Here is a 17,414-nt window from a genome sequence, read left to right as displayed (position 1 = left end):
CCTAGTAGTACCACTGTGAGATTGTGGAGGCCCATTACATTCAAACCACCACAGATAGTAGCTGGACATGTGGCTTACCCTCTATACCTCAGTGTGATGCTGTGGTGTAGAAACAATCATATTCTCTATAGCAGTCATTTAAGGATTAAAATAAAACAGCCAACACCTGAAAAGGCTGAGCATAAAGGAAAAACTCCCAGTGGTGTCAGAAACTTCTACAGAGCTAATGCAGACTAATGAACACAGAGGACTCAGAGTCCCAGCCTGAACCACAAGAACCCAAGAATACAAGGCAGTTGATGCCAGGTGAATCCTCACAAGACGCAGGCCCTGCCTCGACTCTTGGGTCTTGGCTCTTACTTGCGTGCACAAGCACCGGTCTAAGCAGCAGGGCCCAAGTCAAGGAGCCTGAAGCTACTAGCTCACGGTCGTGTCAGCCTTGCCAGCTCCTGAGCCTGCCCCTGCCTTGTTCCACTCCCAGCTCAGGCCTGGACCTGCTCTAGTTGCTCTCCCTTACAGCTTGCCACAGGCATCCAAGGCCTGGCACCTTAGGGAAGTAAAAGCAGATGTCAGGGCACAGGCCGAGTACTGAGAAGGTAGTGGCACTTTTGGAGGGTGAGGGAGTAAGAGATGCAGACTGACTGAGACAGGGGAATGGCATCCATTTTCTCCTCCAGAGATATCCAGTGCACCCAGCCTGGCCCTGGGAGCCGGTTCCCTTAGGACATAGGCCACTCTTACAGATACCTGGTCTGTGGACAGAGCTCAAGATTTCCCCCCTTGTGTCCTTGTTCATTGTCTTCATGCTACATGCACCAGGTCCTGATGGACCAGCCCTCCAGGCCTCCAGGCCTCCTTATCTTCAGGAAATATACTGTGTTTAGGAATAGAACATGTGCCTAGTCTTATCTTTCAATAATTCAGGAAAAAATACTAATTAGTGCATGCACAGAGTACAAGGGATAGAAAAATATAGTGTTGATATAATAAAATATTTATATTCAGAGAACCTGGTTGAATTATTTGAGGACTCTACTACTCTTGCAATATTTTTCAAGGCATAAAGTCATAAGGAAATAATGTCTAGGCTAAAAACAACACAGCTCTCAAGTCCCAGAACCCTTGGCTCTTCATCTAGCTTTAAGGTCTTCTCCCTAAAACTCCTTGGAAGAGCCACTGAGACCATCCCCAAGCCTCATTCTCCCTCCACACCCCACTCCTTAGGATTCTGCCCTGAGGCCATGTGCTGTGTAAAGAGTAGCTTTCGGTCTGTGCCTTGCCTTGCATGGCTCCGTGTTATAGGCAGCCTGTTCTGTACAAACGCTAAGGAAAGGGAGAAGGCTGTGCATCTTGGCTGTGCAAGCAAATGCATACCACCCTCTGGACAACAAACAGGCTTGTATGTTATTATGCAAATAAAAGATTGCCACCAAGTTACTTTACCAAGTTAAGCTGGGAAAGTATGGATACACTATTGTGGAATAATCAGGCAGGATTTTCAGGGCAGAGAGAATGCTGGGAAGCAGGGTAGAGTCAGAAGAGTCACAAGCTAAATGGAAAAGAAGCAGGACATACAAGAGAGGATAAAACTATGAGCCTCAGGGCAGTACATAGATTAATAAAAATGAGTTAATTTAAGCCATAAGAGCTAATTAGTAATAAGCCTGAGATACCGGCTGAGCATTTATAATCAATAATAGGTCTTTGAGTGATTATTTGGGGAGTGGTTGGTAAAACAGAGATGATTGAGGTCCTGACCAAAAAAACCCACCTACAATACACAAATCTACCAAAACCATTTTTTAAAAAACCGCAGCCCATGAACTTTTGAAAGCACCGGACCAACAAGTGAGTCACATAAACAGAGGGACGCCTAACACTGGGACAGCAGCACCTACCAACCCTCACCAAAGTGGGCATATTCAATGGCTGCCCCTGCTTCTTCAGCAAGGTCTGTGAACTCTGGAGGCTCTGTAACCTTTTCTTGACCACTTGGGAACACACACACACACACACATACACATACACACACATATATACACATACACATACACACATACACACACACACACACACACACACACACACACACGCACGCACACACAATTTGTGATCTGAGAGTTAATATCATTAAGATGAGAACAAAAGAAACTGTGATTGCCAATGCCATGAACTCAGTGGACGGCAATTTCTTGGAATTCAACAATTATTGAAAACTTAAGCATGCCTGTTCATGTTTCTGACATTTGTTGCTGTGGCAACTCTTTCCCCCTTGCTTCGGTCGTTTAGGGACTTGGAGCACAGAGCCAGGCATGCCCCGGGTAGACCCATTTCTTCTTTGATCAGGATCCTAATTCTGTGGAAATAAAGGTAGCCCAAATGAGAGGGAACCAGCAAAGGCTTGCTCTGACAGATCAGCTCCTGTCACCTGAGATTGGGCAGATTAAAAAGGCAGATGGCAGTGGGGAGCCTCCTCCTGGAGGGCAGGGAAAGCATCTGAGGGACATGTGTGTGGCAAACCGGATGTGGGCAGTCTGTGTGATTGGTTCATGTTGCTGCTTACCTTTCTTCCATTGGTTGCAAACAGGAAGTTGCTGCACCTGTCTGTTTTTATCTAGACTCCCTTAGGGGGCAGTTGTTTGAGGCATCTTTTGGTTTCTTTGTTCTTATCACCCTGTAAAGGCTTGACTCTGCAGCAGCTGAGCTATCATTGCAGACAATGGGTGTGTCCCGGGTTGGGCACTGCACACCTGGGTCACAATTCTGTTTTAGATAAATGCTCTGGCCATTGCTTATTTTTTATATTCAGTTTCTTACATGCAAAGGCCAAAAGCTAACCCCCAGTAAATCCAAGTTCCTAACTCCAACCCAGGCTGCAAAAATCATGCCTGATTTCTCAAGTGCTATAACAGCCTTCTAAGTGGCCAGGGCTATGTTTTGCATGCTCAAAGTCATCATTAAGTAGCCAGCACCTGGAACAGTGCACCCTCAAAACCCTGGGTACCTCAGCACCATGATTCTTGGCCACACAGGCTGCCGCTGCTCCAGTATCTCGGATGAGCCAAGTAGCCAATGTTCCAGCCCTCCTAGAAAGGAAGGCAGGTCATTCTCTGCAAAAACTGTCCTTGACTGATAATTCACTTAAAAAGCCTGAAAAGCTTCTGGCACACCTGATAGGCCTACATATATCACAGAAATTAGGCACACAGACCGGATCTTTCCATGACCTCCCTCACATGATCCAGGCATGCCAGTCCTCATGGAAAGACTTCCGCCTTGTGGAGATTGATTCCATGATGCTTTAGACTCTCCCATGCCTGGTAGCCAACTGGAAAGTGAGTCAGGGTAAACACATTCTCCACAGACTTTGTAAGCCCAGAACAGCCTTCAAAACGCAGTTACAGGTGCAGTACTTGTTCCAGTGTTTGGAAGCAGAAAACCTTACGTTTCTTGATTCTGATACATCAAACTAGATCCAGCCCTGGGCACTCCCAGACCCCCAATCCCCGCAACCAGAGGTACTCAAGTTGGAAAGAAACTCATTCTCAGTTAGATCTTTAAGAAGGCCTCGCGGCCATCATCAGGCTTATCTTGATGCTGTGAACTCTTCCATAAGCAAGACCCACAGCCCCATAGCTCCCAGGGGTACACCTGTAGACATCTGACTCCTGCACCCACACATATACTCCATTTTAAAAGACATTTTGAAACAAGTTTAAATCGTGTAAGCAAACATGTACTAACAGTTTCTTTTCTAAATGGCACGAGGGTTGCAAGCAGATATAGCTGGCTCAGAGAAGTCCAAATAGCATGGATTTATGTGGGTTGACTTTCTAAGGCAGTGGGGAGGCCAACGAAGTCACCAAGTCCCATGCCAACCAACTGTTCCACATAGCAGACACAGTGCAGCATCAAGACATATCGGTTCCAGCGATCTGGCCCAGAAAGGTACATGTTGGACTTTTCTTCAGCCGGAGCATGGTCTCTGCCCTTGCTCTCTTTGCTCTTCTCCATCAGAGTCTTTCCAGGAAGGTGAGGGAGTGAAACACTGGAAATACAAAGACAGACAAGTTCAGACCATACACAAAAGCAACTTGATACACAGTGGGCTATAGCCAGTCCAGACGCTGTGAGGAACATCTCTAGCAACTCTTCCAAAAGGCCAAAGGAATCTGGTGCGGCATGTGTGTGTTTTCTGGTGCACTGTGGTAGCTCTGTGGTAGGCTCACGCTGTCACTGGATTTCAATGCAGTGTCTGAGATGGGCTGTGTTCTGAAAGCTCTGCCTTTGAGATGCCTCACTGCTGTCTATGCTTCCAAACACAGAGGTAGGGCAGCCCTGAAATGAGTAGTCTACCTCCAAAGCTTGCTCTACCAACCTGGAATCAAGGTTGGAGGAGTGAGGAAGGTTGTGATCACAGAGCCTGCAATCCTCAGCTCTCACAAGAGTTTTCAAAAGACAGTGAGTTAATGCTCCCCTCCCATGTATCTGTCACTGAAGCTCAGAGATGCTGCTGTGATATACGTTGTTCAGTGTCCTGGATCGAACCTAGGGCCTTACATGTGCCAGACAAGGCAATGGGTGGTGACCCCTTTGGGGATTCAACAACCTTTTCACTGGAGTCGCATATCAGATATCCTGCATATCAGATACTTACATTACGATTCATAACAGTAGCAAAATGACAGTTGTTGACTAGCAATAAAATAACGTCATGGTTGGGGGTCGCCACAACATGAGGAACTGTGTTAAAGGGTCACAGTATTGGGAAGGTTGGGAATCACTGCTCTAAGCATTTTCCCTCTCATTCTTGTGTATCTTATCAACCAGTCCAAATACCATTGCTGTTGTCCAATAGGAAATGAAAGTGTTCTTTGACTGACCTCTAACTCATACAGCTTCTAGGCCCCAGCCCCAAAGCCTGCCCCTCACTTCTCTTAGGTCACGAAGAAGAGAGCTAAGCACCAAGAACTAATGTCGTCTCCACATCTCCTTTTCTCACATCCCCCCCCCACACACACATGACCAGATGGAGTCACGGCCTCTAAGAATCTTCTGAAAACACTGCAAGACCCTCTCTGACCAGCTCATCAGTCTAATTCAGATCAAATTACAAGGAATCTGTAAGGGATCTCTGAGAAATGGTTAAAAATGAAAAACCAAATATAAATACAAAAGCAAATACAATCAAAGTGACATGATGTGTGAGACCAAAACAGGAACAATACACCTTGCAGGTTAAGAGTTCTGTTTGCAGTTAAGACAGTTAAAGTTGCCAGTTGTCCTATGTTAACTCCTTGCAAATTAAGGTTTTTATTCGTAATTAAGAAATTCCTATCCGCAGGGGGATGGTGGCGCATGTCTTTAATCCCAGCACTCAGGAGACAGAGGCAGAAGGATCTCTGTGAGTTTGAGACTAGCCTGGTTCACAAATCAAGTTCAAAGGCAGCCAGAGCTACACAGAGAAACCCTGTCTTGAAAAAAGAAGAAGGAGGAAGAGGAGGAGGGTGGGGGGAGTTCCTGTCTGTCCTGAGCAGGTTAAGGTTTCTGTTTGTAATTAAAGAAGTTCCTATTGTCCTGTGTTAGGCCCTTGCAAGTTAAGGTTTCTATTTGTAATTAAGACTAGTTCCTATTTCTTAGTTCTGATGTCTAGGGTAAACTGCTTGCACCCCCATTCACATGCTGTGTGTGTGTGTGTGTGTGCATATATATATATATATATATATATCCTTTCCTTTGTTCCTTCCCTTTTCATTGTATCCTTTTAACAAGGTACAAGAGCCAACTCTCTCACCCTGTGGAGAGCTTGTCTCTCCAATGAAAGGGACTTCAAGAGGCCAGCCGAGGCTGCTCTCCCAAATCCTGGCTTAGGATGAGACAGCCAGCTGGCAAGTTCCAGGTGCACCCCAAAATACAGCTTGCTTTAATTGGACAATCATGTATTTGGTCTTGTCTCCTCTTGATTGTCAGGTTTAACATGTATATGACACTATTTCCCATACAAGGTCACCTCTCTTCTTACCATAACAGTGGAGGGGGTTGGGAGTGCAAGCAATAATGAACTTACATAAGGAGCTCTTAGTACAAGAGGCAGAGAACAATCAAGTTGCTGGTTGGGTTTGCGCTCAGCCCCAGCAGCCTCAGCTCCAGGACTTCAGGCATACCAGTTTTCCGCTGTGACTCACAGTGTCCTTGCTGGTAGTAGGTAATGATGCCTGCATTGTCAGTGGTTTGACAGATAGAAGCAGAGAATTCATAGATAACACCCAGAGCTTTTGGTGTAGTCAATATATTCACTCGGTGCTTAACCATTTATGAAGATGAAAATGATGGAAAATGTGTTTCTTCATATTCCCACAAGAGCTCATCTCAGAAAATCACAGCCCCTAAACTCAGTTCACATAGTGTTGATGCTACACCAAGCATTATACAGAATCTAAAGGAGAATCTGCCTGATTTCTACCACCCACAAGCATAAAACCCTTCCAGGAAGGCCAGTCGGTGCAACCCTGAGGGCCCGTCACTAAACTCTTACTTCACTTGGAGTATACATTGGTCCTTTTAGATATAAAATGGGAACCTCACAAGAACATGAGAATAGCCTGCTTCACCAGGACCATAGTGATGTCCATGTGGATGAATCAATCACAAGGTTCCTCAGACCCTGGTCTCTGTAGATAATGTCACCTGACAGTACACAGGCTGGAGCAAGCCCAGGCCCCTGACCTCTGGTCATGTTGGAGCAGAGAAGCTTGGTGGTGACATTTTCCATGAAATCTCTTCTGGGTGTCTTAAAAGGAAACCATGGCAGCGGATCCACACAGGGGACAAGAGAATTGGATGCTTCAGAAAACGCACTGTTTTCTAGGATGTGCACAGTCCCAGAGGATGCCAAGCACTTCTAGGACAGCACTGTGCTGCCGCTAGTGTGTGTCTCTTGTGGTTTTTAAGATCTTCTATGCGTCTGTCCCCTCTGCAGCTCTTCCAAATACTGTGAAGCCTTGTCTGCTCGTGACACCTCTCAGGTGGCAAGCTGGCTTTGCTGACAAAGGACAGTGTTGCCTATCTCTGGAGGAGCCTCTTCCTTCATATCCTGCCATTGTAGAGAAGTACACTTCTAGATCCAGCCCACTCCAGGATCTTCCCATATGGAAATGCCAGGAATCTGTCCATGTGTGTCTCCTGTAAATCTCAAGACCTATAAGGCCATGTCTTGAATCCCAAGGATGCCAGCAGCTGGATCCCACCTGTTAGGCCTCGGGCTGCCCAAATATGCAGAAATGAATTCCACCTGGACTGCAGGAGGATATCTGGGTTAGAGAAAAGCCAGTATTCCACAGGAACTTGTGGAACTGGTTCCCATCTACCAAAAGGAATTCATTTTCCTAACCTCAGGCATAAGGGACAGGTGGCTCCTTGGACATGCACCTGTGGCTGTGTACCAAAGCCCAGGCCAGCCTCCAGGCTCACAAGTGCTACTCACAATCCCTAGTCACAAGTACTCATTAAGCACTTCAGAGCCTCCACACCAGTCTCCTGTGCTCAGCCCTTGTCCCGCCCCCACCCCTCCAGCTACTCATTTTCCTTATAACCCTCTCTTCTCTACTATTCTAGCATTTACTCTCTTGCTACTCTTTGCTCTCTGTCTCCTGCTATCTCACTATCTCCCCTTCCCAGGCCCTGGCCATGTCGTGTCTGTCAGCCACGTTCAGTCTATTTCTTTCTCTCTCTCTCTCTCTTCTGGACTCTTGCAGATGCCTCTAGCTGTTCTTTCTTTTATATCTACAAAAAATAAAAAAGCACAAACCGTAACCATATGTCATGGAGCAATCATGTCAGCAGTTTCTTTACCACTCCTCCTCACATACACTACCCTCCCCACTTTGGCTCTGAAGAAGGAGAAAAAAAAACACACTCTAAACAGAGAAAGACTGGAAAGACCATGTGGGTGGTCTAGGAGCCATACAGAACAGACGTGTGTGTGTGTGTGTGTGTGTGTGTGTGTGTGTGTGTGTAATACATATCTATTCCACATATATCATATATACATATATAATACCTTATTAACTCTTTGAGAATTTCATACAAGCGCCCAATATATTTGATCCTATTCAACACCTGCTCCCCCAGTACTCCATTTTAGATCCACCTCATGCCTCTTCTTCCTCCCAACTTTATGGTCTCTCTCTCTTTTCTATCCCACAGAGGCCAATCCGTGCTGCCACATACTTGCTGGTATGAGGCCATCTGCTAGAGCTTGGTTAACCTTCCATGGGCCACATCATTAAGGAAAACAGACTCTCCCATCCTCGGAGGCCATGGTCTACCAATAGCCCCTCAGCAAGGGATGGGGACCCATGACACCTACCCAATCCATGCTGAAATGCTGACTGACTTGATCTCACCTAGGTCTTGTGCAGGTCACCATTGCTGCTGGGAGTTCATGAGTGCAGAGGTCCTGTCATGTCCAGAAGAATATATATATTCTAGAACTACCTGGGCAATTAATGAAGGATGCCTGGAAGGGTGTTTGTGATGGTATTTCTAGAGATAGATCTTGAGAGTTCTGACCTCCTTGATTGGCTAAGCCCTAGATAGAATCATAACACAATGATCTTACTGGGAGCCAGTGAAACACAGCAGGTGGAATCTAATTGGAGGCAGGTAGGAAAGCCTCTGGGGGAATGTCCTTGGCATCATATCTGACCCTGGTTCTTCTTTCTTTGCCTGCTTCATGTCCAGCATGAGGTGAAGCATTCCCACCGTCAAGGTATCTTCACCAAACAGACAGACTGAGCACCTGAGGCCTGGGCCCTCTGAGGGTTGCATCTGGAGCAAACCCTTGCTCATTTAAACTGTTTCTGTGAGACATTTGGACATGGCAATGACAAATCCACTCACCATAGAAGCCTGAAGACTAGGTCTTCAGACATCTGACATAAGTTCCAGCTTGCTATGTCTCCCAGGCCTTAGACACTCCATGAGACACAATGAGCCCTGTAGAAGACTGAAACCACACCTGCCATTTTCCATAAAGTCCAGTCTTGTTCCAGCTATCCATCCTCACCATAGTCTAAATCACCCTCATCCTAACTAAAGCAGGTGATTACCCCTCCCCTCAATATCTGTAGTATCTCAGTTGGGTCAGCTCGCTTCTCTGCAATTAGTAAGAGAAATTAATAATGAAAGGCAGACTCTCTCTCCTCCATTTTCCTACAGGATGTCCTTTAGAACACTGGGAGTTCTAAGTCCTTTCAGCTGCTTCCTTGGAATAAGCACAAATCATTCTAGAATTTAAAGGAGCCACCTACGAGCTTTATGAGCCAGACCTGTCTTTCATCCCTCTGAGATACAGACTTTTAGGAGATAGCAGGGTAGCTCTCGGTTCCTGTGGGAGCTGGGACCTGAGGTCAGCACCCAACTATTGCCATACTACCCCACCCCATCATGCAGACAGGCATTTACCTTGCCTTTGTATGAGATCAATTAACTAACACCATCAGTGGTCCAACTATCAGATAAACTGTGAAGGGGACCATGTATCTGCTGTGGGATGCTCTTTCTGTATGCTGTGAACATGTGCTGCTCTCACTGGTTGATAAGTAAAACTGCTTTGGCCTATAGCAAGGCAGGCTAGAGCCAGGTGGGAAATCCAAGCAGAGATCCAGGAGAAGAAGGGCGAGTCTGAGAGATGACAGCCAGCCACCGAAGAAGCAAGACATGTTAAAAAAATGAGGTAACAAGCCAAGAACCACGTGGGAAAGCATGAATTAAAAATATGGGTTAATTGAAATGTAAGAGCTACCTAATAATAAACCTGAGCCATTGGCCAAGAATTTAGAAGTAATATTAAGCCTCTGAGTGGTTATTCGGGAACTGGTGGGCCGGAGATAAACCTCTGATTACACATGTTATTAACAGTACTGCCTTGTCCCTTTACTGTTTGTTTATCTCATGTCCATTTGGCTGTATAAAAGGATGAGACTTCTGTCTGAAATCTCTTAGCAGATTGCCATGACTGCATATCACATTCTGGTTTAATGCTGAATAAATGGTGTTGATAAAATGGTTTTCTTCTTTTCGTACTTTTGTAGAAAGGTTTTCTGGCTTGGAAAAATTTGTATTTTACTGTGTTTTCTAAATAGGATAAGCACCAACTTCCTCTTTTCCCAGAAGCATAGGGGCCTCCTGGGCCACAGGTTCCTTGGTTAAAATATATGTGTCCCCTCCAAAACTCTTGTGTCAAGCCTTGGTCATCAGCCTGTACCTCAAGCTGGTGTGTAGTGAAACCATTAGGAGGTGGGGCTTAGGGAAAGGAAGCTAATTTGCCATGGGAGTGGCCTTCCAAGGACTATTAGAACACTGGCTTCCCTTTCCTGTCCAATTGGTGCCCTGAGGTAAACCAGTCTTTTATTCCATGCTTCACCACCATGGTACACCGCACTGCCCACAGGCTCAAAACAACCTAGGACGTATGAACAACAAAAAAAAAATCCAAAGCTTTTTTGTCCTTTAAGATTATTATCTCTGGTGTTTGGTCCCAGTGTAAGAAAGCTGGCAAACACACTGGCACTACTAGGGGGTACTTGAAGCTGACAGTTGAGGGACTCCTGAGGGTCACTACAGTCTTCCTACCCTGATTAGCAGCCCCTGGACATGAGGGCTGATGCCTAGGGAGAGCAAGGTTATGTTTTCGAGTTTCCATCCTGGCCCTGTGCATTACGTGGGTGATCCCCTAAGTGCTGAATCCTCATCTCGACATTACATGTGAATTAACCCAAGATTACTCAGAGAAAGAGGATGGCCCCAGGGAGTCAGGACTTGAAGGGTGACGGGGAGCCCACTGAGGGACAGGACTACAGAGCCTCCAAGGAGCTTGGCGATTTTTCTTCTGAGACGTTTTCTTTCCCATGTGGCTTATTGAAAACCCTTTTCAGCATGTTGCTAGCTCCTGGCTTCTGTAAGGAGGCGCTGATGTGCTTCCTCAATACAGCTTCTCAAAGTTGATTCCCAGAGGCCCACAGCAGACTGCAGGACTACAGCTGTTACAGCTGGGCTGTTACATCTGGAAACTAGCTGAGGCAGAGCTGGGAGGGCCCTGTGACCTGACATGAAGCCACAAGCTAAACATGATTGCCTTCCCAGAGCCAATTTATGCAGTTCAGCTGTTCACTTGAAGCATGCTACAGAAAGAAAATAAACCAGGATTGCACAATGCAGCGGAGTCGAGATTTCACCCTGGCACCTGAGTTAGCCTAGGAGTGGACAGATGTGTTCATGTTTCAACCTCGGGGCTGTGTCCTGCCTTGCCCTCCATGCCCCACTCTCTGAAGGGCAAGTAATGGAAACCCTGCCCATTAGCTACAAGCCCACCTTTGAGGCAGGCAGGGCATGGATGCCCTCCCACTGTTATGGGCAAGATTCAAAGTGACTCAGTGATGAGCCTGGAAATTTCCATTGCACATGTGTACACATGCTCACACCACCCTAGCTAGGCCAGGCTGGCTAGTTTTGCCCTTTGCACTCTTCAGGCTCTTCTTTGACTCTGGGTAGGTCAGGCAAGAGATGGGAATGTGAGAGATTTTTAAAAGCGGTTTCACCCAGACGTCCCTGGACCTGGTACTCACTGAAAGTGAGTTGTACTCTTCTTGTCTCTTTTGGAAAACCTCCCATTATTGTCACCTCTAGCTATGGTCCCTTTAATTTCACCTCTCCTTAGGCAAAAGACTCTCCTGCCATCAGCTGGGTGACTGACTACACTCTTGTCACAAGAGTGACAGGTCCAGAGTCTAGCTAGGTGACACACCAGCAACCAGTCAGTCCCTGCATCAGGATGTACTCTTGGGTCAGCTTTCTTGGTGTAAATATTGTAAACCCAACACTCAGGAGATGAAGGCAAGATGACTAGAAATTTAAGGTGATCCTTGGCTATCTGGTGAGTTTGAGTTTGATACTAGTCTGAGCGACTTACGACCCTGTCTTGGAGAGGGAGTGGGGGGATTGATTCTCGGATCTTGCAACAGGCTCTTAACTACCCTGACAAACTACCTTCTCCCTTCCAGGACTGTTTGTAGTAAGGAGTGGATGCAGCCAAGTGCACAGTGTCTCCTGCTGTTGTTGAATATCCATGACCCCACAAGTGCATTCTGTTCGTGTGATAAGGTCCCTGGGTCTCAGCCAAGCCCATCCCCTCCTACAGACACCCTTGGCTAATTCTACTGTGCAATTGCTACAGTGAGGCACTCTCTTCAGGCCCACAAGGGGTGGGACACTGGAAACTCACTGAGGCTTTTGTGGGGAAGTTTGGAAAAAGAACCAGAGAGCAGGGAATTGGGTACTTCACAGATACCATTTCATTGGCTAGGTCGCCATTTCCTGTGCTTTGTAGCCATTTTGAAAGAGTGGAGACTGAGGTACAGGGGAGCTGGCCTGACAGAGGCCCTGACACCCACACGTGACACAGCCTACACACTGTCTGCTTGCCAGTGTGTGGGATAGGAGCTCGGCAGGCACTTGAGTGGATGAGAGCCACCGAATGTGCAGAAGGGAAGGCGGGAGGCATTCCTGGTTAGTGTTGAAAGATGCCTTGTTTGCACACAGGAATTTCCCAACTGCGGAGTGCCTGTGAAGAAGCCTGCCAGAACTCCTCTGCCTGCTTGGAAAAACAGTGTGCAGTTGACTCTGCGAAACAGAAACATGTTATGAAATGCAGATAACAGAGCCCAGGTGGCCACCATTAATTCCCAGCTCCAGGGGAGAGGTTGTGCCAGGGGTCCTGGGAAACACAGCCTGAGGCAGACAGCTGGCTCAGAGGCCCCTGAATTCCTCTGACTCTGAGATAAGTTCACAGACCCTACCCGAGCAGGGAGTTCCCAGAGCAAAGGCTGCCTCCCCCGGAGAGGCTGTGAGTGCAGGGCTCGGCCTGAAGAGGCAGCGGGACACAGTGCTCTGGAGGAACCCGGCCCATCTTCCACTTCATGTCATCCACAACTGGAGTCCTCGTTTGCCAAGGGCATAGCTGGGCAGCGCAGCAGGATGGGGGGAACCTCAAGAATGGCGGGTCAGATGGGCCTTCAGTGCCTGGAGGCACACGAAGTTGATCAGCCCACGGGCTTAAGGAAAGGAAAGACGGGTCTCTAGCTGTACCAAGCCTTTGGGTTTCACAGAGGGAGTGATGACACAGAAACCCTGGGCAGCATGAGATGTTAGTCCCAGGCTGTGTGCCTCCTGTTGTCAAAAGAGAGGCTAGGTGAGATGACCTTAGCGGTGACATTGGAAGCCTGCTGAAGGCCCTGAGAGCCAGGCTCCAACCCACCTGCCTGCCTGCCTTGATCAGGCCCTGTTCTGCCTCTGACATGGCCTACACTGACAGCAAATGATTCTTGAGTAGTCTGGTGACTCCTCCCTGTCCTTCCCCAGCAGCCACACCCCTGGAAACCGTCTCTCCACAGAACACCCTGCTTGATGGGAGTCCACCCTTACGGAGATAGCAAGCCTTGGAGTCCTCCTTTTGAGGCAGGTAGAAGAGGAAAACTATCCTGTGCAGTAAAAGGACCCTGGTTATCAAGCCAATGCCAATTCCTATTTGCTTGGCCATCTTTCCTTGGCCTACCTGAGGAAGTTGAGCTTTAAAGAGTGAGTAGTTTGGTGGATGTGGGGGCTGCTGGTCTAGGCAGAAAGAACAGCACAGTGTGCGTCTGGACTCTCTGATACGCGATTGTTCCTTCTACAAGATTATAGCCTGGGCATATCATCAAGGTATGAAGGCCAACCTCCAGGCCCTGATATTCCTGAGAGGTGTGAGGGTATCTCAGAGGTGGGGTCCAGCGGAGAAAATGACTCTCGCAGGACACCAATTTATGCAGCCGTGAATGCAAGTTATTTTACTAGGAAGGTTTTCTTCTTGAGCTCTCTGACTTCCTTTCTAGTCATCAGATCTCCCCCTTCCTGCATGCATGCATACATCATGCATACATTGATCATTTTGGCATGCAATCAAAAAGTCCTCAATGGAGCTGAGCAGAGGCCAGCACCAGGCTCCTGAATCTTTATACTTGTGAGCTGAGTGAACCCCTATTCTTTATAAAGAACCCAACTTCAGGTACTCAGTTATAGAAACAAAAAATGAGTTATACAATACCCAATTTACTTGCTATAAATTCTAGATGTTCCTGGTTTTCTCTTCATAGTCAGTCATAATGAATACATTTACTATTTGGTTGATTCTCTAGATCTATCTTGGCATAAACTTGGTATATCTTTCCTTAGAATACACAGAAGACAAATGTTTTGAGTCCTGAAATAGCTATCTACAGTAACCACGTAACAAAACAAAAGATCTGCAGCTCTCTCTGTTTTCCTCATGATTTGACCTGGTCTGTCCTTGTAGCCTATCTTAATCAAAATAATCTCTTGTCCTTGATGTCTTTGCTTTCTTTCCTTTGTTTTTGTCTTTTATTAGTTTATTGTCCCAACTGTCTGTATTTGAGCATAACATACAGCAGAGGTGACCAGCAACTTCCAACGCTATGTCTTAAGAAGCTTTGGTAGGGTTGGAGAAATGGTTCAGCTGTTCTAAAGACAAAATACAAGCAAAAATACAAGAAACTTTTGTAGTTATTTCTGTTGTTCCAGGAATTCTCCCACCATCATGTGAACAAGCTTGTGCTGGCCTGCTGGAAAATGAACAACCACGTGAAGGAAGACCTCAACACCATGTCATCCCAGCTGGCCAATCTCTCAGCTGAGCCAGCCCAGAGGCCATGAACCACCCAGATGTCCCATGAAACCACAAGACATAATCAAAATCTTTAGTTTGAGTCGTTTGGTTTCAAGATCATTCTTTGCCCAGTAATAACTACAAGGAAATTACATGATCCAGTAAAAGACTCTTGACTCAAGAATATTGCAAAGAAAGAATGGCCCCAATGGCAGAGAGGCCCCACACTTTACATTACAGGGTCCAGGGCAAGGCGATAAGTAGAGATTGTGTGTCTGTGCTTAAGATGGGAATTAAGTACAAACAGACCATGAACTGTGTACAGATGTGCATTGATTCACCAGAGGATTGCAATAAAACCCATTGTAAAATGAACTGAAAATGTCATGAGTCCATGTGATTAATACGCCTAGCGTCCTGATCACCACAGCTTAGCAACTCACAGATTCTCTCTTGTCAAACTCTCAAGATCATGGTGATAACTCGGATAGAGCTGAAGCTCACTTCTCCCTTCCAGCATCGTGAGAGAGGCTGTGAAGTAGGCATGGATAGTAACCAATCAGCATTCCAAAGCACAGCTCTCTGAAAGTCAAATAGATTCCGTAAGGTATTCAATATGAGGAAAAGACTAAAATTCCAAGCACAGTCTCTGTCCAGTGCATAACACTTTCAGCTCACAATAAAGTTGAAAAGTGTATGCTGACTCAGCAGAACTCAGGGACTATCTGTAGAGCCCTGCTTTAGGATGACAACCTAGTGAGAGGAGAGGTCTTGAAGTTCCGTTTGCAGGGTGGTAGGGACTCCTGTGTGATGGCTAATCTGGTGTCCACGTGACGTGCCCATCAGCTGCTTTAACGTTATCCCTGGTAGTGTCCAGAGGGGACTTCTTAAAGATTAGCACATTGGGAGACTGAGGATAGCAACCCAGCGTGGGGTGTGTCCCACAACCTTTAGAGTAGAATTACAGGGGGAAGGGTGACAGAGCCCAGTTGTTGGGCTGGCACATGGAGCTCTCTGGTTCTCAGGCCTTTAGACTTGGGCTGGAACCTATACTGTGAACCTTTTAATCTGGAGGCTTTACACTACACCAGCTGGGGTTCCTGAGCTTCAAGCTTGCAGACAGGATGTCATGGATTGCTCAGCTTCTAAGGATATGAGTCAATTCCTTGTTATAAATCTTTCCTGATATAGATATGAATGTAGACATAGATAGATGTGGGAGAGAAAAGAGTGGGAGAGAGATGAGAGTAGAGGTTTCTCTAGAGAACCCTGGCTAACTTGTCTATAATCTTCTTTTTTTCTCCAAGACTCTGTCTAGCATACCAGAAAACTCAAGTGCAAGAATGACCCCCTAGCCTACCTGGCAAACAACTCCAGCCACTCTGGCTAGGCCCACCTTCATCTCCAAATAGATATTCCCATTAGGCCAAGAGGCTCACACTTAGGGAACAGACCCAGAGAAGAAGACAGGCTTGGGAAGCAGGGTGGGCTGATGTGACCCCAAAGTTTGGGATTCAAAATACTAGTGCTGGGGTACAGCCTAGAAGGAAGAATATAGGCTATGGCTGGCCTGACTTCTTCACTTGGAAGACTCCTCACCCTGTGAGGATCACTCGCCTATAAACCAATAGACCTAAAATAGAACCTGGAATGGCCTGGAAAGAGAGCCTAAATGAGGGATTATGTAGATCAAGTCAGCTTGTGGGAGTATCTGTGGGAGATTGTCCTGACTGTTAATTGAAGTGGGAAGACCCACCCTGAAATGTTGGACAGCATCATTTCATGGGTTGGGCCCTGAACTATATAAAAGTGAGTAGTCAGCGGAGAAGACACACAAAGCAATCAAGAATGGGTTTATTCCCTCTTTGCTCTTAACCATGGGTGTGATACGAGTAACTGCTTAAGCTCTTACCTTGACATCTCCAAAATGATGGACTGCAACCTGGAATGGTAAACAAAATAAATCCATCCACTCCTTGGTTGCTTTTTCAGCAATTAAACTAGGATACAGATAAACCTTGAAAACCTTATGTCAAGTGAAGAAATCCTGACCTGTAGAGGTCCACAGGGTGCATGATTTAAAGCCCACAAACTGTCTGTATTTGGCAAAACTACAGGGGCATCATGACAGTCAGAAGTTGCCTGGGACTGAAGGTTTGAGACTTTCAGAGAATAGTGACTAAAGAGTATAAGATTATAAAGTTGCTTCTGGGTATATGCAAAGTGGCGGTGACAGTCGCAAGATATTGTGAGGATAATAAAATTCATTGCTTTTTAAAAGGAATATATTACTGTAAGACATAACTGGAACTCCTCTTGAGAAATTACTTGATCAGCATCTACTCATGGGGAGAAGTCATACAAGGGCATCCTCCAAAATAGCTGGTCTAACTTCTGCAGGAGTCATGGTCAAGACAATGAAGAACTGAGAAAGCATCCCAGGAAGAACAAGTGAGACACGCAAGGTGGACCTGGGCTGGCTCTCAGAGGCCCAACTTACTTTTACAAGCTGATCAGTGGGGCAATGCCCTTCATCTTAATTTTTAGAGCTTGCATATTCTGATTTGCATCTCCATAACTATTAATGATGTTTTACAGCTGTCCATAACTTTGCAGCCTTTTGAGGTTTTCTTTTTTGTGAACATGGGTTATTTATTCATGAAACTGGCCATTGTTTTTTTTACGATGTTTTTTA

The 17,414-nt window shown here is 46.3% G+C and overlaps 1 long non-coding RNA gene across 1 annotated transcript; it reads right to left on the bottom strand.

Moving 5' to 3' along the window:
- Window positions 1-3,698: 3,698 nt before the first annotated feature.
- Window positions 3,699-9,236, bottom strand: LOC121133357. The gene is made up of 2 exons (XR_005870206.1): window positions 8,902-9,236; window positions 3,699-4,048 (listed from the first exon to the last, which is right to left on the bottom strand). It is a non-coding gene; the product is annotated as an uncharacterized LOC121133357 (long non-coding RNA).
- Window positions 9,237-17,414: the final 8,178 nt, after the last annotated feature.

This window comes from Mesocricetus auratus, unplaced genomic scaffold (genome assembly GCF_017639785.1).
Source record: "Mesocricetus auratus isolate SY011 unplaced genomic scaffold, BCM_Maur_2.0 Super-Scaffold_100021, whole genome shotgun sequence".
NCBI lineage: Eukaryota > Metazoa > Chordata > Mammalia > Rodentia > Cricetidae > Mesocricetus > Mesocricetus auratus.
This window is presented reverse-complemented; position numbering and strand designations above follow the sequence as displayed.